At 37.5% G+C, this 26,301-nt stretch overlaps 1 protein-coding gene across 1 annotated transcript in view; it reads right to left on the bottom strand.

Annotated features, from left to right (window-relative positions):
* The window catches only part of NRXN3 (neurexin 3), a 1,004,058-nt gene that overhangs the window by 178,403 nt on the left and 799,354 nt on the right, over positions 1-26,301 (bottom strand). The window lies entirely within an intron of this gene.

The raw sequence follows: 26,301 nt of genomic DNA, 5'->3' as shown, positions 1-26,301 counted from the left end.
GTGTGGCAGCCCTGAAGATAGAAAAGAAAATATGGCCTCCAGGGCTGACAATGGGTTCCCATTACTTGCCTCAGCTTCTGCCAACCTAGCAGTTTGAAAGCATGCAAATAAATAAATAGGTATCACTCCAGTGGGATTAATGGCAGAAACAAGAATCCAACTGGCACTGGACCGGCCAAATGTGAGGCAAAAACTGGTGGGGGAAAACCCCCAGATGATACTGACACTCCCACAGAACTTTATTAGCTGCCCTATGTGTGGAGTTAGTACAAACACAGACACACACACACACACACACACACAGACACACACACACACACACACACACAAATGGGATTCCCTGGATAGGACCTGAGTGTGTACTGAATGAAGTAGCAATTTTAGGCAGCCAAATTACCACTCTGTAATAACATTGTAGACTTCTGGTTTTCATGTACCAATACTATAAAATAAATAAATAAATAAAATCTACATCAAGTGTACCCTAGACTCATTTATTTCTCTAATTCTTTTAAAATCTTATTTTACTCAAGACTGGCATCAGAAATCGTAACAATAAAACATTTAACATGAAAATGAGCATCTGCTTCTCATCTTAAACAAGGCAATATTGATCCCATTTGCACTTTTTATTCCATACAGTTACTTCAAAGCCTGAACAAAAATTGCACTTTGAAGAGCAATATTAGAAAAGCCAATTTTGCAGCCAGAATGACTTATATGTGGCCAATAAAAGAAAACTGAACACATAAGGTAAAAACGGAATGCATAAGATAAAGCACATAGGAGATGCCAGTTTCCTAGGACTGAATCCATCTGTCCTGCTGGTGTCCAATTAGCATTCTGATAAAATTGCATTGTCACTTTAGAGTCATATTACAGTAATATTACCATACAAATGGATCAGGAAAGAATGAATATATTAACCAAACACTTCACATGAGTATAGTTGAATAGTAGCTTTCTATATGAATTGATCCTGGATTATTCCTGGCCTCTTCATTTAAAAGTGATCAGATAAAAGATCATCAGATGGGATCCTGTGATCCCATTATATGGACTGATTCTAATATATTTCTAATTATGTGAAAGGGCAGGAAAAACATAGCAATGGAATATGCATATTTTTCTGGGGATTGACATCAGTTGGGGAAAAAGACAATTCATTATATAACCTTTTTGATATTTATTCAATAACATCTACTAAAGTTTGCTGAAAGCATTATTTGGATTTCCTTTGGATGGCCCATCATGGAATGGAAAAGAGGATGGCGTGGAAGTAGGTGACTGTGATGTCAACTGAGCCATGGAAAGAAAAGACTGAAAAGAAGAGAAAAGGAAAGAGGGGAAAACGTGTGTGTGTGAGAGAGAGAGAACAAACAGAGGTAGATAAAATATAGAAGAAGGGAAGATAAAAAAAGATCAGAGGAACCAAGAGTCATATTAGGCCAGGACTAGGATAATTAGGCTGGCTGGATAAGGGCCAAGTAAAACTGACCATAGCGAAATGAACAACAGGGAGTGAATTCAAACCTGATCTTGGGACTGTGTGAAAATATGTGATGATGGTGGCAGAAGAAGAGTACAAGCATAAATCAAGCAATCATAGGAAGGATTAAATTATCTGTTCTTAGAGGAGGAGTCAGAGAATTGAGAAGCATCCCTCATGGAATGAGACCCTCTCCTGTTCCTGGCCTAGATAGTGAAAGGGACACGAGGGTTGATTGTTTTATTACTAGAAGATGCAACTGGGATGTGTGGTTGTGAATACAGCTATATTCGCAGTATGACTATAGCTGCGAAGTGGGGTTGGATACATCAGATGCAATTGAACCATTACTATAGGGCACAATTGGCTGACTAGAAGAAGGCTGGTGGAGAGCTAAAGGGAAAGAAATAGAAGAAGTCCATCATTATATACTGCTGCAGTTGAGTTAAGGACTCCCAATAGTTCACACATATATACATATACAATTAAAACATCAATGTGAAAAATTTTAAAATAAAAGAATAAAAATAAACAGCATCATTCCCCAAATAATCTATAAAATATGATTTAACCTGTAAAAGGCAGTGAGGGATCCAATCTAACTTTAACCAGGAGGCTATTTCAAAAGAACAGTTCTTCCAGGCTGTCTCCTACCTCACTTCCAAAAAGTGGGGAACCCTATGCTATTTCTCCTGGAAAGATTGCATAGGTCAGGCCATTTCCATCTGTACAACTGTACCAGAATATTTTTATTACTGATTATTGTTATTTTGTATTACTGCTTTTATTATAACTTAAATCTACTTATACATTGCCTAGAGTCCAACTAAGATGACGGATGAATTCCATAATTAAGATAAATAGTCTCTGGACTATCAAATTAAACAAGAGGACTGGTTAAGAATCTATTTCATTCCTACCTGCATGCATGTTTTATTAGTCTTACTTCAGTTCTACTTTATTAGTCATAATCTCTCACATACACATTTATATACACACACATACACATACACATATACACAAAAGGCACAATTGGTTCCTCAGCGTGAATTCTTAATGGATTCACAAATTATAAAAGCAGCTATAGTGCTTAAAAAAACCTCTAACACCTTATTTGATGAAACTAAGTATCTGTTATCTGTTAAGTTTATGTGACAATGTTCACGTAACAGTAAGACTTCTAAAAAACATATGTCATTTCATTCTTTCTTTCAAATTGATAAAAATGGTCTCAGTGTGGAGAATATTTCTGCTGCTGCTGCATTTTCTATACTCCTGATGGACCTTTGTCAAGAGACGCCGATCAAAATATATTTCAAGGTAGGACATGAAAGATAAGATAAAGATATGCTGCTTATTTCTAACACCGTGGAGTCCTGTGTACAACAAGCAGTAAGAAAGAACCATAGATGATAGCATATTTTCCTTGACTGCGATAAATGATCAATCGCTTAATGACCATTCATAGTTATAATGGACTTTCCCAGAGATACTTGTGATTCATTTTTGAAGATGAATGGCTGCAGACACACCCATTATCAGGTCCACCATTGGGTCCTGCCATTCCATTGGAAGGGGAGGATTGCTGGCATTTTTGCTTGGTTTTGCTTTTGCTGTAATTGCTCAGGGATTAGGGAGGAGGAATATCTTCAGAGATGAAGCAAAGTCCCTCCCAGACAGTTCCAGCCTGAGTTCAAGGCCGCCGTGCCCTAAAGGTGAACTGTTATCTGCCTAGTTCCTCAGAGTTTCCATAGCAACCTTGCGGCATCACACTGGCTGCTGATGGACTGGTCAGGGGGATTGGTTTTTGGGAAACATAAGGATGTAGTGTGCTTTGCGAGGGGGCTTTCAGCCTTGCTTTCCTTCAATCACTTTCTCTTAGTAAAGGTTCTTTTGATTCAACTTAATTGATTGAAGAGTCTTGCTTTCCTGAGGGACTAGCTAAGGAGAGTCCTTACACCCATGGTCATGTGACTGCATTCTGGATGCTTGGCAACTGAATTACCTGTATAGCTGCTTGCAATGCCCTCCAGTCATGTGTTCATAACTTGTAAAAAAATTTATTATTCCGGTGTTTACTTCCAGCTTCTGGCAAAACAATGCCCATTGGAGAAAATGGATTCGCTTAATCCAGGGGTGAAATGCTACCGGTGAAACACAGGGTATTTTTGATATAAAACAGGGGTCTCCAACCTTTGTCCCTTTAAGACTTGTGGACTTCAACTTCCAGAGTTGAAGTCCACAATCAACACGGATCACGCAATCAGGTAGCACTGGATCACGCAATCAGGTAGCAATCGTGGCCAGGAGTTCGGTGATCCGGTAGTGATCTGGAACTTCATTCCGCCCATCTGCCTGGGTTTCATTACTTCCTGGTTTTAACCAGGAAGTAACGTGTTTTTTACCTTCTGCCTATGTGCAGAAGGTTTTGCGCAAGCGCAGAAGGTCTGTGCGCGCATGTGACACGCGCACACACTTCCGAGCCGGTAAGGAAGGTAAGTAGATTTCACCCCAGCTTAACCGCTATATTAAGTATCCATCATGAAAAACAACTTTGAATCCAGTGCCTCAATTTATGAACACAATGACTTACAACCATAATTCTGGGCTCAATTCCAGTCATAAGTTGAGGACTACCTGTATTTCATCAATTGCTCAGCATTGTCACGGACATAATGAATTTCTGCTATCTTTATTATTTAAAATTGAGTATAAAATGGTAAACTCCACATTTAACTTTTATTTTGGCTCCACAATATCAGTAAAATCCTTTGCTTAGATTCCCTTAACTTATTTACAGACATTGAATCTAATAGAACAGCTTGATTCTTTTTATTCTAGGCATGAAAACAATTTCTGTTACTATTTAGTGGCCAAACACCTACCAAGGAAGATGACACATTGATCTTCATAAATACAGTATACCATAAGAATTACTGGCTACAGCTGTTACGTAAAGATTTTTTTAAAAAAATAAAATACTATTTTCCAATTCTATTCCGGCCAGGAATCACTATTATTCCTCTGAAGCTTCCTTTTTTTATTATGAGTATTAATGGCAAAGAGATGTGTCATTTCTTTATGTACTAAGATGTGCACCACATGATCAGCTGAATTATTTTGGCTACAGATGGTGTAGGATTGCACCATTTCAGATGGACAGAGGTTATACATGAACGTTTTAAAATGTTACAGAACCAAAAAAGAATAGTTCTTGTTTTCTAAACACAGGGTATTTTTGATATAAAACAGGGGTCTCCAACCTTTGTCCCTTTAAGACTTGTGGACTTCAACTTCCAAAGCTGGCTGAGGAACTCTGGGAGTTGAAGTCCACAAGTCTTAAAGGGACAAAGGTTGGAGACCCCTGATATAAAAGATGAAATAATACTACCCTCTCCCACTTTAAAAAAAATAAATGCGAACACAGATTATCATGGGATGGGATGTCTAATTTCCTTAGTTTTATAATTCAGCAATAAGTATTTCTTCTGTGTTTTCCATGTATACAACGCAGCAAGAAGATATTAACAACCAGGCAGAATAGTTATTTAATATTATTAAGGATGTTTTGAAATTTACTATCTGTATCTATATTCCCTCATATGCCATGGTTATACCACTCAAAATATGACTACTTTTGTAGTTTCTGAGAGTGGTAGATATGACATTTTATGAGATTGTTTACATTTGATCTTCATAATTTCAAAGAATATAAAGTGTATTTGTATTGTATATGCTTGTTGTATTCCAATGTTTATTAATATGCCCGGATTTTCCAAGGTGGCTTCATCATTGTTTACATAGAAATTGTCCCTTTACCAAAGTTTTAATTCCACTGTCATGCTTTGCTCAGTTCCTTGTACTGGTTTAATGAGTAAAAGTCTTAAAAGTTTTTAACATCTTTGCAAACTTTTCAGTTATTCAGATTTACTTTTCTTAGATATCTAGGGAGCAAATTGTATCTTCAGAAACTTGCTTAGCTATAAAATGTACTTTCCATCTCAGAATGGTTAGAAAAAGCATAAATACCAACCTGTCATTTCCTGACAATTGACAGCAGTTGAACTAGCAATTGCCTAAAACAGAGACAGCCCTATATTACAGGCACCAGGGAATGTATCACATAATGGTTTAACTAATAAACACCTTGATCAAACTCAGTTCAATTACTGGATGTCTGCAATGGCAGCGAAGCTGCACCTTAATGACTATTCAGAGCAGTCTGTCTTGGCCTTTAGAGTTGCTAGTGCTCTCTCTCTCTCTCTCTCTCTCTCTCTCTCTCTCTCTCTCTCTCTCTGTGTGTGTGTGTGTGTGTGTGTGTGTGTGTGTGTGTGTTTGTGAAAGAAACAAGGAGAAGGGGAGGGGGGAGAGGGGGGGAGGGGGAGAAAGAGAGAGAGAGAGAGAAAGAGAAGGAGCTTTGAATCTGTGGTGAAGAAATTCTGCACAAAATGACAGCCCATAGTTCAGAAAAAAATGATATTTTTGTCACCAGCCAGTGAGCAGAAACATTGCAGGACAAAGAGAAACAAGGGTCAAATGATTTTTGACAACATGAATCAGCTGATGTTCACTTTAGCAGGCTGTACAATAAGCTGCAATTACTTTCGGCATTTGCCCAGAGCAAATATGAAATTATTGCTATAATTACATAATGTATAGCACAAAGTATTATATGATGAAATGCAGATGTCATAAGAGCTTCCATATGGCTCAGTGCAACCACAGCTGGTGTATTATTTCCTTATACATATTTCATTATGAGACATATATTGACAAACTGGGAGTTCTGAGATTTTTTTTAAAAGATCAGTTGATTGAAGATATTGATTTACAGAGGGGAATAAAGTTATATAGACCTATAACGGCATATAATCAAACTATTTCAGCATACTAAACCAATCAATCATTTCTTTTTACAAAAGAAATGATCTCCAAGTAGCACAACGCAAAGTGTATAGTGACGTTTGATTTAGCAATATTATGTTCTGTCAGTCAGATACCATTCAATTTATATAAAATCAAGACATGTCATGCATGTCTTCTTACTTGGAAGGCAGCTATACGAAGAACATGGCATGTAACACTACTGTCTCTTGGTTATCAAGCCCAACTTTATTTAGCTAATAGTCTGATTTTTTTAAAAAAACATTTATTATTTAGCAACAATGAAAAAAAAGAAAGCCTGGTAAAATCTCAACAGATCAAGAGTTCCATAATTATGATACCACCATTATACAGGATCTCTATTTTGGAACTAACACCTGCCATTATACACCAAAGAAGACAGTGAGCAGAAGGCTAGAATTTGTTTTGTATTCAAGCAAACTTCTATTTCTTCCATTCAGTCACAGCTGGCTTTAAAAGCTGAACAATTTCTTATGAATATCAAATATGAAGTGAGTTCTAGATATTGCAAGATGAAATCACAAGATGATTAGCTCAGCTCAACAGAAGATAAACGTATAAAGATTTCAACATTCATTTTTGTAACATAGTGAGATTTATTGTAATGCATAATTGCTTCAATGGCTTTCATTTTCTTTGTGTTTTTTTTAATTAATTTCTCATAAATAGACTTTGAGTTGCATCCAAAGTTATTTGTTTCCAGGCTTTAAGTACTTCAACACCTATTCTTCAGTCTAGTCAGCATAAAGGATGGTATGGGCTGGCTTGGGAATCGATGAGAAATGTGATGGCCATGCCTATGTAGACTAATTGCTGACAGTTTGCTGTGATAACTATGACAATTATGATGTATATCAGTGATGGGATTCAGCCAGTTTGCACCACTTCGGTAGAACTGGTTGTTAACTTTCTGATCAGTTTGGTGAACTGGTGGTTGGAAGAAATCATTAGGGCAGAGAACCGGTTGTTAAATTATTTGAATCCCACCACTGATGTATATGATATCGACTTTTTAATTGGTAAAGTGTTTCCTGAAACTGACGGAGAAGTGGAATATTAAAAAAAAACAAAAACCAATAATTTATACACTAATATTAACTTGGTCTAATTGTTATGAAATTATTTTCTGTTAAAATAAAAAGTATTATGTTTAATATTTTGATTTTTCAAGAAGTTATGCGGTTAGGATAAAGTTCAAGTGTCCTGTGAGGAAAAAAAAACAGAGGTAAGGTAAGGAACTGTTACATCCATTCACTATTGTTTGTTTCTTGGCTGTTTCAGTTCGTATTCCACCTTCCTACCCATAATGTAAGATGATTGATAGTTAAAGATCAAATTTAAAATAAACAAGTAGAGATATTATTAAACATATTTTTTTTAAAAAAAATCTTAGAATATTGCATCCCCTTCTTGGAAGCACATTTTAGGATGGACATTGAAAAAACAGACCAAATAAGACTTATCAAGAATAAGGTAGAGGAACTGAAGATAATTAGAGAAGAGAAAATTGTGGTGAGACAGAATAGCTGTCTTCTAGTATCTGAAAGGCTGTCACAAACAGAAATTGTTTAGCGTTGTTTCAGAAAGCAGGACAAGGAAATAGATTTTTGTTGGATATCAGTAAAAGAAAAATCCTAAAGGTAATAGCTATTCAGCAATAGAACAAAATGCTCTCAGAGATAGGATCTTCATTCACTGGAAGTATTTAAATAATTGTTGGGTGACCATCTGCTGGGGATGCTATAATAATTTACAAGAAAAGGGCAAAACTGAATAATCCTTCCAAATCTTCCATTCTATGAATCTGAATTCTACTTATCTATAAAGGAGAAGCTGGCCAAGAAACACTTCCTTGTCCCAGATGCAATCCTATAAAGACCATCTGCTCTGGAAGGGGTATCATCTGGATTTTCTGAAACACCACACCTCCATCATAGCTGCTCATTATATGAATCATGAAAATTAATATATGAAAATTAATAAATGATAACTTTAGCATATTGTTTTCATATTCTATCATGCTATAAACCTAAGGAACTGTCTGGATGATGATGATGATGACATTATGACATTTTAAACAACCTCAGGTAATATATTTAAAATATTATTTTAATAATAATTTATTATTAATGCTTTGCAATAAAACATTTTCTTCAGAGATAAAATAGCATCTCAAGCTTGATCCCAAAGCTGTCTTTGAACGCAAATTCATAAAGACATGCCAGAACTATTAAAAACTATTAATACCAAAGACTATTAGAACTTTGTACATTTTTCAGAGAGGATCTTAGACCAAATACCAAAGTGGTTTTTTTTCTTCTTTTTTCTTTTTTGACCTTGTCAGTCTAAAGCCACCATAATCACTACCTCCTCCAGCTGCAAATTGTCAAATTGTCCTGTCTACACAGTTGTCTGGGAGAACTCATTTAAAATGGATCAGATAAGTGGTATGAAATGATGAATGGCTTTAACTAGCATTCAGTCCCATTTCAGACAAATGAAAGATAGGAAAGGCAACTGAAGCTGGCATGAAAATTGGACTGGTAATAAAGAGGGCAAAGAAGATAACTTTGTGAAGGATGTTTAAAGACGGGAAGTACTAGAGTTGATCTAATTCATCTCATGATCCCTTACGTCAACTGAGCTTCTGATGCTGAGAGTAGAAATGTATATCGACAATACAGACAATATAAAGTTCTACTTTTCAGTTCCTTGTGTCAGTTGCTATTACTGTGTAGATATTTGGAACTGCCTATTAGGGACAAACCCCTACTGGATAGGGCCTGCTTTTTCCTTTCCTTTTCAATCTTCCACTTCAGTTGCTGATACAATAGTCTGAATACGTCAAGTAAAACCAACACCTAAAGCAGAGAAATCAAATATTTGCTTTGGGAAATTGGGACTGTCCATACGTACATGCCAATGTATGAAAATGTAAAAAAATAGTCACTTTTCATTTTCATGGTTTAGCACAAAGATGGACATTTTTTAGCATACTTCAAACATTGTATTTTAATCCTTTCTTACAGAATTGAGGACAATAGAATCTATTATCTCAAAATAGTATAAGCTCACCAGTGAGAGTGAAAACTGCAATCCATAGGTGGTTGATCAGGGTAAATTGTATTTGGACATTTCCCCCCTAGAATTAATTATACCTCTGAGGAAAAGCAGGGAGGAAGAGGAATAATCCAAGGTGAGACTGGGATCTCCCTCAAACCATCAATGCTATTTACTCCTCCCTCCCAATTGTATAATTTATAGTTGGGGAATTATCTGCTGGCATTCAAGATAAGTGATAATAATATATCACATTCAGTGATAGTTCCTATCAATGCAGACTGACAAGAGAAAAGAATAAGAGGAAGGGGAGGTAAAGATGGAATAAGCAACATTTTCTACAAAAGAATGCACCTGAATATACTCATCACAGGTTACAACGGGATAGACATATTCCACTGTGGAAAGCACTTTAGTTATTAAATTTTAAGGTCTGTAGCACAATTGGTATTATGCTTGTTTTTTTTATTTACATTTTAACCAATTGTATGCTGCATTGAATAATTTCCATTATACAGCCCTACTAGTATTAATAGGATGTGGTGGCTCAGTGGCTAAGTCGCTGAGCTTGTCAATCAAAAGGGTTCAGTTCAGCGGTCCGAATCCCTAGTGCCATGTAACAACAGGGTGAGCTCCTGTTACTTTTCCCAGCTTCTGCCAACCTAGCAGTTCGAAAGCACATAAAAAATGCAAGTAGAAAAATAGGGACCACCTTTGGTGGGAAGGTAACAGTGTTCTGTGTGTCTTTGGCGTTTAGTCATGCCGGCCACATGACCACAGAAAGCGCTGGCTCTTTGGACAGCGATAGCTCTTCAGCTTTGAAATGGCCCTGTAGAGTCGGGAATGACTAGCACATATGTGTGAGGGGAACCTTTACCTTTACTAGTACTAATACTGCTACTAATAATGTGGTGGACAAGGGACATCCTTGTAGATCCTTCTGATCTCACAACTTGCACTACTTACTAGAGTAATAGCAGCAAAGAAGGAGGTCAATCAGACTGGAAAGAGCTCTGCTTTAAATAAAATTGTGTATGCACAGGGTCATATGCTGCCACTATTGCTGCAATTGATTTACATGACTTCACGGAGCAACACTAAGAGACCACAGAACATCATCTGACATACTTTCAAATGTTTTAAAGACCTCAGTATTTGGACCTGTAACAAGCGAAATTTGTTTAGCAAAGAAGAGGCTGCTGGTTGTCAGAAGCAAAGAAGAGGCTGTAGCTATTACAGGAATCCCAGTTCTTAGTCTAAGGTGAATAGTAGAATGAAATGGACAGAACTGGGTAAGTAAACAGAGTTCAGGGATAGGAAGCTTGAAACGATAACAGGCGACTTCATAATTTTTTGGCCTTTGGATCATTTACTGATGTTTTCATCCCACTTTTGTCTCTTAACTGCAGAATCATTACTTCTGTGATTGACTGAAATTTTATATTTTTAAAAGGGCTGACCAATTCTGGTTTTTTTCTGACCTCATCCATCATCCATCCATCCATCCATCCATCCATCCATCCATCCATCCATCCATCCATCAAATTTCTATACCACCCATCATATTTCTGTGACACTGGATTGGGCAATTTACAAGTAAAAAGTAAAATCATACAAAAGCCGTAGATAAAAACAGAATTAAAAAACCAGAATTTTAAAAAATTGAAAAGTTAAAAGACAGAGTCTATGATTCACAATTATCCAGGTCATTGTTGTCCCAAAGATCCTTTTTTTCCCAAAAGGCAACTGGATTTTCTTCCCCCTTTTAAAAATGTTTTGATTCTCATCCAAGAAGGCCCTTCAGTTCTTGGAACTACTACTAATACATCCATCTATACACTCAAATCTTACCAGGTGCCTGAATGGCAAATATCATGTTTTGGTCTTCCAATATTTAAGGGACTGCCAAAAGAAGAGGGGCTAAACCAGGGGTGAAATGCTCCTGGTTTGGACCGGATTGCCCAATCCAGTAGCGATGGTGGCGGGTGGTTCGGAGAACCGCTAACAAAAATCCCTGCTCCCCCCCACCCCAGCTGAGCCGCGTGATCATCAGAGGGGGGTTTTTTTACTTTTAAAAACATTTTTTCTTCGGCCAAAAAAATGCTTTTAAAAGTAAAAAAAAAAGCTTCTGATGATTGCGTGGCTCAGTTGGGATTGTCAGAACCCTTTTAAGGCATTTTTTCTACAAGCCTTTTTTTTTCTAAAAAAAAAAAAGCTTTTAAAAGGCTCCTCTGGCGATCCCAGCTGAGTTGCCTGGTTGCAGAATCCTTTAAAAGCATGTTTTCTACAAGCTCTTTGGCCAAAGAGGCTGTAAAAAAATGCTTTTAAAGGGTTCTGGCGATCAGGCAACTCAGCTGGGATTGTTAGAATGCTTTAAAAGCTTTTTTTTTCCTCCGGCGATCCCAGCTGAGTTGCCTGATCATCACAGGCTTTTAAAAGCATTTTTTAACAATCTCTTCGGCCGAAGAGGTTGTAGAAAAATGCTTTTAAAAGTAAAAAAAACAAAAAACTTGGCCATGCCCACCCAGTTACATTACCCATCCCAAGCCATGCCCACAGAACCAGTAGTAACAAATTTTACATTTCACCCCTGGGCTAAACCTATTCTCCAAAGGACTCTAAAGGCAGGACAAAAAACAACGGATGGAAACTAATCAAGGAGAAAACCAGCCTAGAATTAAGGAGAAATTTCTTGAGAGTTAGAACAATTAACCAGTGGGAATGGCTTCCCTCCAGAAGTTATGGGTGCTCCAACACTGAAGGTTTTTAACAAGAGATTGGACAACCATTCGTCTGAAATGGTATAGGGCAGGGATGGTGAACCTCTACGGCACCAAGTGCTGAAAAAGTCACACGGAAATATCGCGTGCGCACTCATTGGGGCTGCACTCCCGAAAAGCTGAACTTCCGGGTTCTAGCATGCATCTGCACCCAACGATCGGTTAGTTGACGTGCATGTGCAGGCTGATTTTCGGCACTGCCATGTGCATGAAGGGATCATGTTCCAGAAAAGCCAAAGTTCCAGATTCTGATGCGCATGCACACCTGACAATCAGCTGACCAGCACGCATGCGCATACCTGTTTTCGGCACTGCCACACTTGTGAAGGACAGCTGATCGTCACACCTGCATGCGCACCAGAAACCCGAAAGGCATACAGGCAAGGCTGCACGTGCCAGGCGACATGGTTTTGCATGCCACTTTGAGCACGAGTGCCATAAGTTCACCATCACGGGTATAGGGTTTCTTGCTTGAGCAAGAGGTTGGACTAGAGTCCCTTCCAACTCTGTCATTCTGTATAGAACAGCGAGTATGATACTACCTACAGATACCTCTGAGGAAAACAAATCATCTTTCTGAGAGGCTTTGACAGCGTGGCTGGAATAATGGGAAAGCAGGAGGGAGGCTCTTTGGGAGCCTGTGGAGGGCTTTTGGAGAGCTTATATGAAAGCCCTCATCAGAGACTAGAGATGCTCCTACAGGCTCACCTTGGCATGAAGCACTGTCTAGCATGAAGGAGCTGGCTCAAGCATGCAGCTGCCAGAAACTGAAAGCCCCCTTCAGCTGATTTTTCAAGTATTGAAAGCCATGACCTAATCAAATGGAACACCTCTTAGCTCTTCTCTTTAGCAAACGTGAACCCAGCGTATAAAGAACAGGTAGCAATCTTTAGCATAAACTGAGAAATGAACCATGAAATGCATAAAAACAAAAAAACCTCAGCTGTGGTTGCTGTTCAGCAACAACGCTGAACAAATCTATTGGAGAAGTGCAAAGGTTATCATCTCAGGAAGTAATCTGAGAAAAACTCAATACACCATCTATCTAGCTTGTGCTACCAAAATAATGTTTTCTTCTGTTTTCGAAAAAGGGCTTCAGAAAAGAAAACAGACTTTATAAATTTTATCAACATAAACTGGACTAAAACAGCAACCCCAACAATGTGCAGTCAAAGCAAAGATAAGCCTTGATATATATCCAGGAAGAGTAGGAGCTGCCCCAAAGAAATGGAACTATTATTTGGAAAAGGAACTTTGTATGAAGCAGTATAAATAAATACCATCAAAAAATACTAAAAGATCTGCCAGTGAGTATTAACAGTGGTTTAGTTGTCTTTAGGGTGGTGAAGACAGAACCACAGCAGAAATCAGCACCCAGGGGGCTGAGTCCTTCGGGAGAAGGGCGGTATAAAAATCAAATTAATAATAATAATAATAATAATAATAATAATAATAATAATAATAATAATAATAATAATAATAATAATAATGATAATAATAATAATAATAATAATAATATGGAATGCCAAACACCCTCCGGATAAGGGGGGAGCATAAAAATAAGTCACCTGTTCTTTGGACAGCTGCTCCCCATAAATTAATTGCAAAAACATAAGTTAATGCTTTTGAGGTTTGCTTGTGAGTTGAGATACAGGATTACATCTATGTTCACAGTGGGGGTACAGCAGTAGTGGGTTTCAATTTAGTTTGCTACCGGTTTGCTCCTGTGTGCGCTCGTACTCGTATATGCAGAAGTGTCCGGCCGGGTGGATGGAGCTTCTCACCGCCGCTACCGGTTCACCTGACCCGGGGCGAACCGGTAGCAACCCACCACTGGGGTACAGTCAAATATGGACAAAAGAACCAGCAATAATCATTTCTTAATGACACTTAGATACGATTATTCCACAACCTGAGTGAGTTTTTCTAAGCAATTATCTTGCTGATTTTTATTTTTTGGTGGGATTATACAATTGGAATATTTAAAGATTTAAAATATAAACAGTATTTGGCAAGCCTCAGAGAGGTCAAGTAGAGCAAGGAAGGATGTACAATCTTCATTCCACCCTCACCAGGGACTATAAAAATGCTGCTAATACTCAGGCCTGAATCCCAAACTGAAAGGGATCCAGATAACCTGCTTCATCCAAGGTTCTCTGAAGCTTCTGCGCAATCACCTTTTCAATCATCTTTCCCCAAAAGGGGAGATTAGATACTGGATGAAAATTGTCCAGTAAAGCTTCTCGAAAAGAAAGTGAACCAAATTCATGTCCATTAGTCGCTGGGACTGAACCGATCTAGTGGGTTAAGTCTTCCTTTGTTGGATAGCAACACTAAAGATTCCCATCATAATCAGGGGATGCTCCAATTATGGCAATGGTGAACACCAAAAGTTTCCCCAAATTCAAATCACATAGCCACTGCTCCGACAGGAACATCAGATTCAGTATGTGGGCACTTTCCTGTGTTGGGCTCTGGATGTTTTGGGATAAGCACATGGCCATCATGATAGCCACAGATTCCAAAGCACCTCAGGCCCCATCCCTAGAGAAGGCAGATTGAAGCTCACCGAGACTATAAGTCTGGGGAACTCCACTGCCAACCAAGAAATGATATCAAGTCAGGAAGAAGTTTTGTATAGCAGAGAGGCTGGAATAACAGCAGCAATCCCAGCTGATCCCTAGAGCCAATTTAAGGAAGTAGGAAGTCACTTCTTTATATTTCTGTTTTCTTTCTTTGCCCCCAACCCTACAATTTTGGCTTTGTTCTTTGTTCTTTTTTACTTTTTAAAAAATATATTGCTATCTTAAATATTCGTGTTTATTAGTTTTTATCTTTTTTGCTTATGATTCTTTTTTTATTTTTATTTTTATTTACATTTATATCCCGCCCTTCTCCGAAGACTCAGGGCGGCTTACAGTGTATAAGGCAATAGTCTCATTCTATTTGTATATTTTACAAAGTCAATTTATTGCCCCCCCAACAATCTGGGTCCTCATTTTACCTACCTTATAAAGGATGGAAGGCTGAGTCAACCTCGGACCGGGCTTGAACCTGCAGTAATTGCAGGCTGCTGTGTTCTAATAACAGGCTTCTTACAGCCTGAGCTATCACGGCCCCTTCTAATCAAGTTATTACAAAAATAAATAATTCCAAAATACTTAATGAAATGTGCATTGACAATTTTATCCGAATCAAAACCAAGCTCCTTTTTGTTCCTGTTCAGACATAATTAACAACTGAGCAGAATGGACAGTGACATGTTTTAGGTAACCTTGACAACTGGCTGCATTTGCATAATACATTAACCTTAAACCCAAGTTAATAAAACACAAGTGCTGTGTTCACAAAACAACCTATGTCAAAACAAATGAACCATACCATGGTTTTATGTGATGGATTGGTTCATGAAACATACTAAAAGAAGAAATGTGGAATGAAGTCAAAGGGGTTGCAAAGGACGAATGTGAAAGAGCTTCCAAAGATTGAGAGAGAGAGAGAGAGAGAGAGAGAGAGAGAGAGAGAGAGAGAGAGAGAGAGAGAGAGAGAGAGAGAGAAGAAATCAAATGGGATGATAGAACAAACCATGGAAATTACCAAGAACAAAAAAGAAGTGAAAGCCCAGAAAAGCAATGATCTTAGGAAAGAACTTAATGAAGAATTTCAGATAGCTGTTAGAAAAGACAAGAAGCAATGGTGGAATTCAAATAATTTAACAACCGGTTCACTCAGGATCAGATTGACTGTCATGGGAGGCGTGGCCCATCCCTGTCCTCCAGCTCCGCCACACATGTGGGATGAGCCTCTGAGGACAGCCAACCTGACCCTGGGTGAACCGGTTGTTAAATTACTCACCTCCACTATCAAAGGGCATCCTGGGTGTTGCGCTGCACTGTAATGGAGAAACGGAGCCACCGGCATGAGGGAAGGAGGAGGAGCAGGAAAGAGGAAAGCAGGAAAGTGGCTGAATCCCATCACCGACAAGAATATTACAGCAACGTTTATAAAGATACTGAAGTTGGAAACAAATGCAGGAAAGTTTTCCAACTCCCAACCTAAATTTGTATACTAAAAGATGTCAAAGGACAGACAGCAACTGATTCAAAGAAGAGGGTAGGAATATACCAAAACCAGGAATGTGAACATCCAATACATCTTTCTAAAACAGTTAAAACTAAAAAAATCAAATTAGACAACTTTCTGGTTATTTCTAAATTAGAAAACCATAGGCATTGATTTAATTCGGAAATATAGCGAACAACAGGAAAATCAGTCAACGCTCTAACTAAGCTCTAACTATAAACTATCAATTAAACCCCATTTAACCTAGTCTCAGCTGTCACAGGCAGTCCCTGGATTAAGAATGTCTAGTTTACAGACAATTCATACTTATGGACAGCCTGCCTATTACTTCATTCAAGCAATTTTGAATATCTGCAGCCCAGAGCTGCAATTTTCTGCAGATTCTGCTGCAGCATTACAACTTGAGATGCATTTTCATCATTAGTTATATTGGTTGACAATTTTGAGTGTAAATGGGCCTCATAATTTTTTTTTCAGAAAATAATAAAAAATATGTTGTATCCAATCCTGTTTGGATATATACAATTGTTCAGAGGGGAGGGGAGGGGCAGGGAGGGGAGGAAAGGAAAGGAAAGGAAAGGAAAGGAAAGGAAAGGAAAGGAAAGGAAAGGAAAGGAAAGGACAGTTCAACAGATAGACCTCTTGAAAGATAGATCACAAATTTTCCCTAACAACCATTTCAACAATAATAAAAATTCAAAATAAGCATATTAGTCTTTACTTATGGTACACAAAAAGACAGTGTGTTATGTCTGTGTAGGTGGGGAAGCATAATAGGATTAAAAGAGCTGTACTTTCAGAAAAAGAATGCATAATGACATTCTGAAGTACAGCAATTTTGTATTCTGCTTATAATATATACTTCTTCAATCATCTGATCATTAGCTATGAGTTGAAGATGTAAGCTAATTGCAAATGTTATTTTCCAAAGTATACAGAAATGCATGGCTCCTAAAAAAATTATGCTAGACCTATCAAAAAATATTCTGACTCCCTCCAAATTCTATTGGCATTTATTTATTATTTTATTTTTCAAGTATCCAATAAACACTCTTTTATTGATGAACAAATACTACGGTTTCTTCAACTCATTTCAGAACACCCTCCTCCCCCGCAAACTAGAGTTGAGTAGAAGTAATTTATAAGCATGACAAATGTTAATCTCCTTGGTAAGAAAATACTCCTTTAAAATAGGATGCCTGCATCTTACACAAATAACAATTGGAAAATAATTACTAAGTGAATATATTAAGCAAGAATGTTCTCACATATGGCCTAAATAGTATCTGAATTCATTTTTTGTGTTCCCAGTTCTGAAAATTAAAAGTAAACTTGTTGATTACAAAATCGGATAATTGTTGTTGAAAAGCTATTTATTTATTAATTGTTGTTGAAAAGCTATTTATTCTGAAATACAGATAACTAAATTCATTGGTGATACCCTCTGAAAACAATGGCGCTTGTTTAACCACTTGCAGTCATAGAAGATTACAAGCCTAAAATGGTATTTTTGCCATCTGTTGTTGTTGTTTTTTACATTTATACCCCGCCCTTCTCCAAAGACTCAGGGCGGCTTACAGTGTATAAGGCAATAGTCTCATTCTATTTGTATATTTTTACAAAGTCAACTTATTGCCCCCCCAACAATCTGGGTCCTCATTTTACCTACCTTATAAAGGATGGAAGGCTGAGTCAACCTTGGGCCGGGCTTGAACCTGCAGTAATTGCAGGCTTTGTGTTCTTAATAACAGGCCTTACCAGCCTGAGCTATCCGGCCATCTTGTCATTTGAATCATTTTTTCAGGCACATTGTTTTACTTGCCTCCTTTCTTTTGTGCAAATTAACACAACGATGCTAGATCTCAACTTTAGTATGGGCTAATTCACTAGAATGAGTTTTTGAATTCTAACATTCCTAAAAAAGCTTGCCTCATTTGATATGCAGGAATAATACATGAAAAACACCAAAGCAATAATGGTAGATAAGAAATTAACATCTTAAGAAATTAAAGCACATTAAAAATGAAGAGAAGAAAGTAATTAAAACAAGGGGAGAAACCCCTGAAATTAATAGAGGAAAATTATTTTTTTAATTTTTTTTCTAGAAATCTGATATATATATAGCCAATGCTCTTGGATCTCACAGTGGGAATACAATATTAACATCAACTTCTTTTGAAAAAGAGCAAACGGATACCACTTTGGAACTCATGCTTAAGTAACTCACACAAATGACCCTGCAAGATTATGGGGATTGGCAAGAACCAGTTGAAGGTAAATTTTGACTTGGCTTCCTTTTTCCTGGACCAAATAATTGCTGAATATGACGCCACTTCATGTTTATTTCTTAGGATCAACCCAAAGCCTAGCACCTGCTTCTGTACTTGTTTTGCCACAGTGGCAGGACTTAGACCAAATGCTTCTCATTCAACATGTCTGCAACTTGTTATTTATGTCTTGGGCACCCTGGTTTTCTTTGGCAGTGGAGATATGAGTTCAAGGCTCTTGGATGTCCTGGCTTTTTTAAAATTTTATTTATTTAAAATGTTTATACAGCAGCCCACATTATATCAAACTCTGTGTGGTTTCCAACCAACAATTAAAAGAACATTAATAATAAATGAACACAATACATGTTACATCCCATGCATACATCCTATGCGTTTCCCTTTGTTTGGTAAAATAACACTCCAGTCACCAGAGCTGATCAGACAGGGGAGAAATGACATGATAGCAGCGTTCCAATATTTGAGGGGCTGCCACAAAGAAGAAGGGAAACCCAATAGAAACCTATTTTCTAAAACACCAATAGGCAAGATAAGAAACAATAAATGGAAACTAATCAAGGAGAGAAGCAACCTAGAACTAAGGACAAATTTCCTGACCATGGGAACAATTAACCAGTGGAACAGCTTGCCTTCAGAAGTTGTGGGTACTTCATTGCTGGAGGCTTTTAAGAAGAGCCTGTACATCCACTTGTCTGAAATGATTTCCTGCTTGGACTAGAAGATTTTCAAGGTTCCTCCCAACCCTATTATTCTGTATTCTGTAAATACTGTAATATGCTTCCTCTATACCACTGATCTTGCAAACTAATGATTGCAACACCAGTAAGAGAATAACAAAATGTAGTATTATGTTGCATCGCATAAAAAAAATAAGTCTGCAACTTTCCTTTCTAAAAAGTTACAAAACCTATCATTGCTATAAAACGTGATATGGCAGCATGTTATTTTTTATATATGTAAGTGGGAAGAGCTACTCTGCTAATTTTATAATGGTTCCATCTTTATCTCAGGAAAATGAACCAAAAAATACATATAATAGACCAAATCTGTTGAAGAGAGATTACACCCTTGAGATTTCCATTGACAAGCCTGGAAAATAATAAGCAACTTAAGTCAGAGAAGAATGATTTCCTGTTTAAAAGGGACTGGTAACTTCATAGGATGGCTTTGAATAAAATCCTCACCAAGAAAAGTTGTGTGCTGTTTAGAGCTCTGCAAGCTAAGAATTCGGTGAATCAGAGAATTACATAGAATTTGATCATGGTCAAAAGAACTCTGACATCTCAGATGAAAATTCCCCAGTTCCATTCATAGATACCCATTCCTAGCAACAATGAGGATACATTGGGACACTTCCTAATGGCTGGACAAATGACAAACAGTTTTTTTCACAAGGGCTTTTGGAATAAACAATGTTCCTAATGAAGTAAACTTTGAAAAACTACATTGTCTTAAGTTTCATTCTGTCCTTGAATTCACCATCCCATATCTGCTAAAACATCCTGCACATTTTGACAGCTTGATAAATCCAAAATTAAATGTACCATAAATACACTCACATGCCAATTCTTGTCAGGTCGATCACGGTACAAAGCAGACGTAGTGTAAACCTAAAGCTAGTTTTATTACAACAGCTATAGCTCTTCCCTCTTTTATCTTCATATGAATTGTGGGGAGGATTGTCTGATGCATTCTCATAAATCTATTTCTTGGTATGGGCTCAAACCTCATTTATTTGATTGTTACCTTGGTTACACATGTTCCCTCTGCTCTTCAGGGCCATCCTTGGTACTCCCTACAGTTCTCTTCATGACTTTATAAAGAATAAATAAATGACTTTATAAAGAACTAATATCAGTTTGGGGTAGTGGTTAAGGCATCAGGCTAGAATACAGGAGATGGTGAATTCTAGTCCTGCCTTAGGCACAAAGCCAGCTAAATGAACTTGAAACTGTCACTTTTTCTTGGCCCTAGGAAGGAAGCAATGGCAAACCAACTTCTGAAAAACTTTGCGAAGAAAACTGCAGGGACTTTGTTCAGGCAGTCTCTGAGAATCAGACATAATTGTATGGGGGGGAAAAAAAACGTATCATGAAGGAGTCCTGAATTTTGCCACAAAGAGGAAAGTTAGCATGCTGGATACAGACAGAAACATCCATCCACCCGTTCAATCAACTGTTAGTCAATCAACTAACCTCCAACCACCCGTACAAAACCTCCAACCATCCAATGATCAACCACTCATTGCTTAACTAATCTTCCTTCAACCACCTGTTGTACATAACCCTCAATCAACTATCAATCAAAACTAGGTATGCACGCCTTTACATCTTCTACACCAAACACTGCAGGTCTCAAATATAAATTAATAAATGCAAGAAGTATTGTAAACAAATTACCTGAATTTATCCTATTTTTAAACAATGGTACATTTGATATTATATTTGTTTGTGAAACATCATCCCTCCCTGACTCCATTATTTCAGACAAAGAGTATCAAGTTTTTCGATCAGATCGTGAAAACCGCAGAGGTGGTGGAGTGGCTATCTTTTACAAAAAATCACTGAACCTAAAAAATATTCAAGTTGCACATAAACTTTCTCTTCCTGAAACTATTGTATACAAACTATTGTATTAACTCCACACTTCGATTCTTACTATGCTACAGAGCCCCTGACTATGACATCGCTCACGCAAATATGTTAACCACACTGCTAACATGGGCTACCTCTTGCCCATATCTTCTCATCTTCCTGGATGACCTAAATCTACCTTTTATTAACTGGATAACAAATGAATGTACAACTGAACCAATCCATACTACACTATACAATGCCATTAAAAACCTAGGTCTTGAACAACTAGTAACTAACAATACAAGACTCAACAACTGCCTTGACCTCATCTTTTGCAATAACACAAACTCAATTTATGGTCTACAAATAAAAGAACCCTTTTCCAACAGTGACCCCTGCATGATAGACTTTGTCTCAATATACGCCCTCACATAAATCGTCATAATAATAGTACTCCTAACTACAATTTCAAAAAAGCCAACTATGACCTTATAAACAACGACCTCTCATTTCTTGACTGGCAAAATCTGTTCTCAACCTGTATCACTGCCAAAGATCACTATAGAGCTTTCCTACTTGAAATCAATAGAATCATCAAACTATACGTACCACAAATCACCACCAAAATAATAATAAAAAAAACAAATTACCCATATTAATAAAAAAGCTTCAATTCCCAAAAAAATCCCTCTGGAGAAGAAACAAAAAGGGTTATGTAGCAAACTTCAAAAACTGCTACAGAAATATTTGCAACCAAATAAAAACTGAATGCACCATTTACCACACCAAGCAAGAAGAAGACCTTCTGCGCACAAATTCCAATCGTGTTTTTTATAATTTTGTGAACAATAAACTTAAAGAATCAAGATCCATCCCACCACTAAAAGAATCTAACGGCAAAGAATGTAACGATGAAACAGTTAAAGCAAACCTATTTAACACATTCTTTGGCTCAGTGTTTGTTAACAGTGATGGCTCATACCCGACATTCCCCAATTCTACCAACAATGAGTACAACAACTTAACACATATAGACTTCACAGAAGATAATGTTGAAAAAGCTCTTCGCAAACTGAAACCATCTTTATCTATTGGGCCTGATGGACTATGTGCATACTTCTTAAAAAAACTTTCCACTAATATAGCAGAACCCCTAAGCTTTGATAAAGCTTTGATAAAGCTTTCACGACTAGTTCCCTTCCCAAACTTTGGTCTCTAGCCACAGTCATCCCTATCTTTTAAAAAGGAGATCCCAGCCTAGTTGAAAATTACAGACCAATCTCTCTATGCTGCGTCACCTGCAAAGTAATGGAATCTATCATCAACCAATCCATTACCCTCCAACTAGAAACAAACAACCTACTCTCTAATAAACAATTTGGTTTCAGAAAAAAATTATCATGTAACTTACAACTTCTCCACTGCAAAAACATATGGACTACTAATCTTGATCAAGGCAAAGCAATAGATGCAATCTACATAAACTTCTGTAAAGCTTTTGACTCAGTAGTACATGATAAACTTCTCCTAAAAGTAAAATCCTACAGCATTTCAGGACCTCTTCATAATTTGATAACTGCTTTCCTGTCAAACAGACAACAAGTGGTCAAAATTGGCAATGCTCTATCAAATCCTGTTCCTGTCAAGAGTGGCGTTCCTCAAGGCAGTGTTCTTGGACCAACGCTCTTCATACTATACATAAATGATCTCTGTGATCATATCTCAAGTTACTGTGTTCTCTTTGCTGACAATATCAAACTATTTAACACCACCAACAATACTACTATCCTTCAAAAAGACCTTGACTTTGTATCCGATTGGTCTAAAACTTGACAACTCCAAATCTCAACCAGCAAATGCTCAGTCTTACATATTGGAAAAAAGAACCCAAACACTAAGTACAAGCTTGATGGACATTACCTTACAGATAACCCCCCACCCTGTTAAAGACCTTGGAGTTTTCATATCAAATGATCTAAGTGCCAAAGCCCAATGCAACTACATAACAAAAAAGGCTCTAGGAGTTGTAAACCTAATTTTGCGTAGCTTCTTTTCCAAAAACTCTACACTATTAACCAGAGTATACAAAACATTTGCTAGACCTATTCTTGAATACAGCTCACCTGTCTGGAACCCATACCACATCTCTGACATTAATACAATTGAACGCGTCGAGAAATATTTTACAAAAAGAGTTCTCCACTCCTCTGAAAACAACAAAATACCTTATACCACCAGACTTGGAATCCTGGGATTAGAAAACTTAGAACTCCGCCGACTCCGACAAGACCTGTGTTTAACACACAGAATCATCTATTGCAATGTCCTTCCTGTTAAAGACTACTTCAGCTTCAATCGCAATAGTACAAGAGCAAACAATAGATTTAAACTTAATGTTAACCGCTTCAATCTTGATTGCAGAAAATATGACTTCTGTAACAGAGTTGTTAACACTTGGAACACACTACCTGACTCTGTGATCTCTTCTCAAACTCCCAAAAGCTTTAACCAAAAACTGTCTACCATTGACCTCACCCCATTCCTAAGAGGACTATAAGGGGCGTGCATAAGAGCACAGAAGTGCCTACCGTTCCTGTCCTATTGTCTCCTTTCATTATATCAAATTAATATAGTTGTTGCATACTTTTGCTCATATATATGCTTATATGATATGTTGTTGTTTTAGGCTGATGCTTGTGTATATTGTTGTGACAAAATATAAATAAATAAATAAATAAATAAATAAATAAATAAATAAATAAATAGTCTTCTTTAGATAAAAAATTAAAATCTCTTTAATTCCTACATGAAGAGCTCTTCATAAAGATGCTGAGAAGCTAAAATTTCCTGTATCAAGCCAGAGATTCCATCTCTTTCTCTTCTTTCTGGAGATAAAAAGCAAGCTAGCAAATTGCTTGTGGCTGTAGCTCCTTCACTACTAATTATGCTGCACAGTTACAGGCAGTTATGTGACTTAAACTCCTTTATATGATATACCGTAAACAAATAAAAATCTATTGTTACAAGATCTTACCATGGCTTCTAGACTAGATAACTTTAGAGAAGGATATGATTGATTTATGAATCACCCTATCCCTCCAGCAAGAGTCTGACAACAAGGGGAAAAAGACTTTGCTTAAAGCAACATCTGAGTAGCCAGTACTGGGACAAAAGTCTTGAATTGGATGTTCACAGCACCTTAATTTAAAATTATAGCAGCAGCTGAATGCTTTTCTGGCCACTTGCATAATGAACGTGTAGCCAATGTATGCAGATGTATTTATAGCACTAGGAATCTCTGCTGAAGCTAGACTGTAAGTTATATCTTCTATGACCATTAAAAAAAAAACACCAATGAAACCTCGCTACAATTTTTTGTGAAGCTTCTGCAACTTTAATGCATTTGCACTACTGCTGTTTTGGGGACACAGTAAAATTTTGCTTCCGGCTAGACAAGGATGCTTCCTTTGATTTCTCTGGTATGTATTGCATCGATATGGGTGCTGCAGCTGGATGAAAATAAAGTAGAAAATCAGTCAAAGAGTTGAAGATGAACATTATCCCCTTTCACTCTACACCCACAGGAATATGCCTCATCCTAGCGCACGTCGACAAGTCATTTTCAGAACATGCAAGATCTCTCTCAAGAATTATTCCCACAGTGCACAGAGAGGCTCTGTACATTGTAAATTCATCCTTTTAAACATTATAATCAAAAATCCACATTGCCTTTCATAACCACGATGAAAAGAAGCTGAGAAAAATTGCTACCTGGGACCAATCTGCTGCTTGTCAGCATTGATTATCCACCCTAGATCATCCCATCCCATCCCAGTTGAGGGGAAAGTTTAAATTGACTACCAGAATCAATAGCTAGAAGGACAGTTGAAAAACAGAATGACACATCCCTTCCCTTCTCCAATTCTTGTGGGTTTTAGCAACTGCCATGTCTTATTATACCATCCTGACATGTATTAAGGTAATAGGAATCTGGGCAGCATTCTTTGGCAGAGGAACGTTGTTGTGTTTTTGTTCTTTTTGGAAGGGAGAACCGTTTTTATGTTGCCATTGACATTCATCATCATCCCGGTAATTGTGTGTGTGCTACTACAACACCTCTGGGACCAACTTGACCTTTTGGCAAAACATAAAGGCATGTCTGGAAGCTAGATACCAGACTGCCAAAGTTATTTGCCAATGCTAAACAACCGGTCTCTCTGAAAAGCTATAACACACCTTGCCTTACACACTGTAAGCCGCCCTGAGTCTTCGGAGAAGGGCGGGATATAAATGTAAACAAAAAAAAAAAAAAAAAAAAAGGCACAGAGAAAAAATAATGGCCTAAAATGTTTAAAACTGTGACATCAGCCAGCTAGTGTGGAAGCCAAAGTGTATTTATCAAAGAGATCAAAGATGGGAGCTACCAGTGGATGGTCACAACCTCATTCAGAAGAAAATAGATACAAGAATGCAGAACAAAGGATGCCAAATGCCGTAGAAGGGCATCATTTGGGGGGGGGGGAGATAAAAAAAGAATGATTTTTTTTTCCAGATTTCAATCAATGTCAACCACAGGAAGACATGGAAAGTAGTAACTCTTTGCTGGAATGTCATCATAAATACAGAATGTCATCTTTTTGTTCTGCTAGTTGCTGAAATTCTTGCAGCCACCAGGTGGCACCAACCTGCAGTTGAAGTTTCAAAATCTGTTTCTAGTCATTTGTCACTTACAGTGCCCCTAGAGAAAATCTCAAAACAGTTGAAGCATAGGAAACGGATGAAGAAATCCCACTCCCTGCCCCACCCCAGGAGCAAATACATTTGTGAATTTCCTGAAACAATTATCACACATCCCTAAATTGTTGGAGGATTGTTCTGAATGCTAAATTTGAAGATAAAAATATCAGGAGATAATAGAAGGGATTAAACTCGATCCGTTTCGATTAAAGTAGTAAGTTTTCTCACAGGTGGTCTGCACATGTCTAATAAGCAAGAGATTTAATTACAACATGATATGAGAGAAAACAACTTTAGGCACGTTCGGGAAATCCTTAGATGGAAGAACAAGCTATGGTTTTCTTCTTTCCTTTGTCACCTCAGAATATAACTCTCTCTATATC

Source organism: Ahaetulla prasina, chromosome 1, assembly GCF_028640845.1.
Source record: "Ahaetulla prasina isolate Xishuangbanna chromosome 1, ASM2864084v1, whole genome shotgun sequence".
NCBI classification, from domain to species: Eukaryota; Metazoa; Chordata; class Lepidosauria; order Squamata; family Colubridae; genus Ahaetulla; species Ahaetulla prasina.
This window is presented reverse-complemented; position numbering and strand designations above follow the sequence as displayed.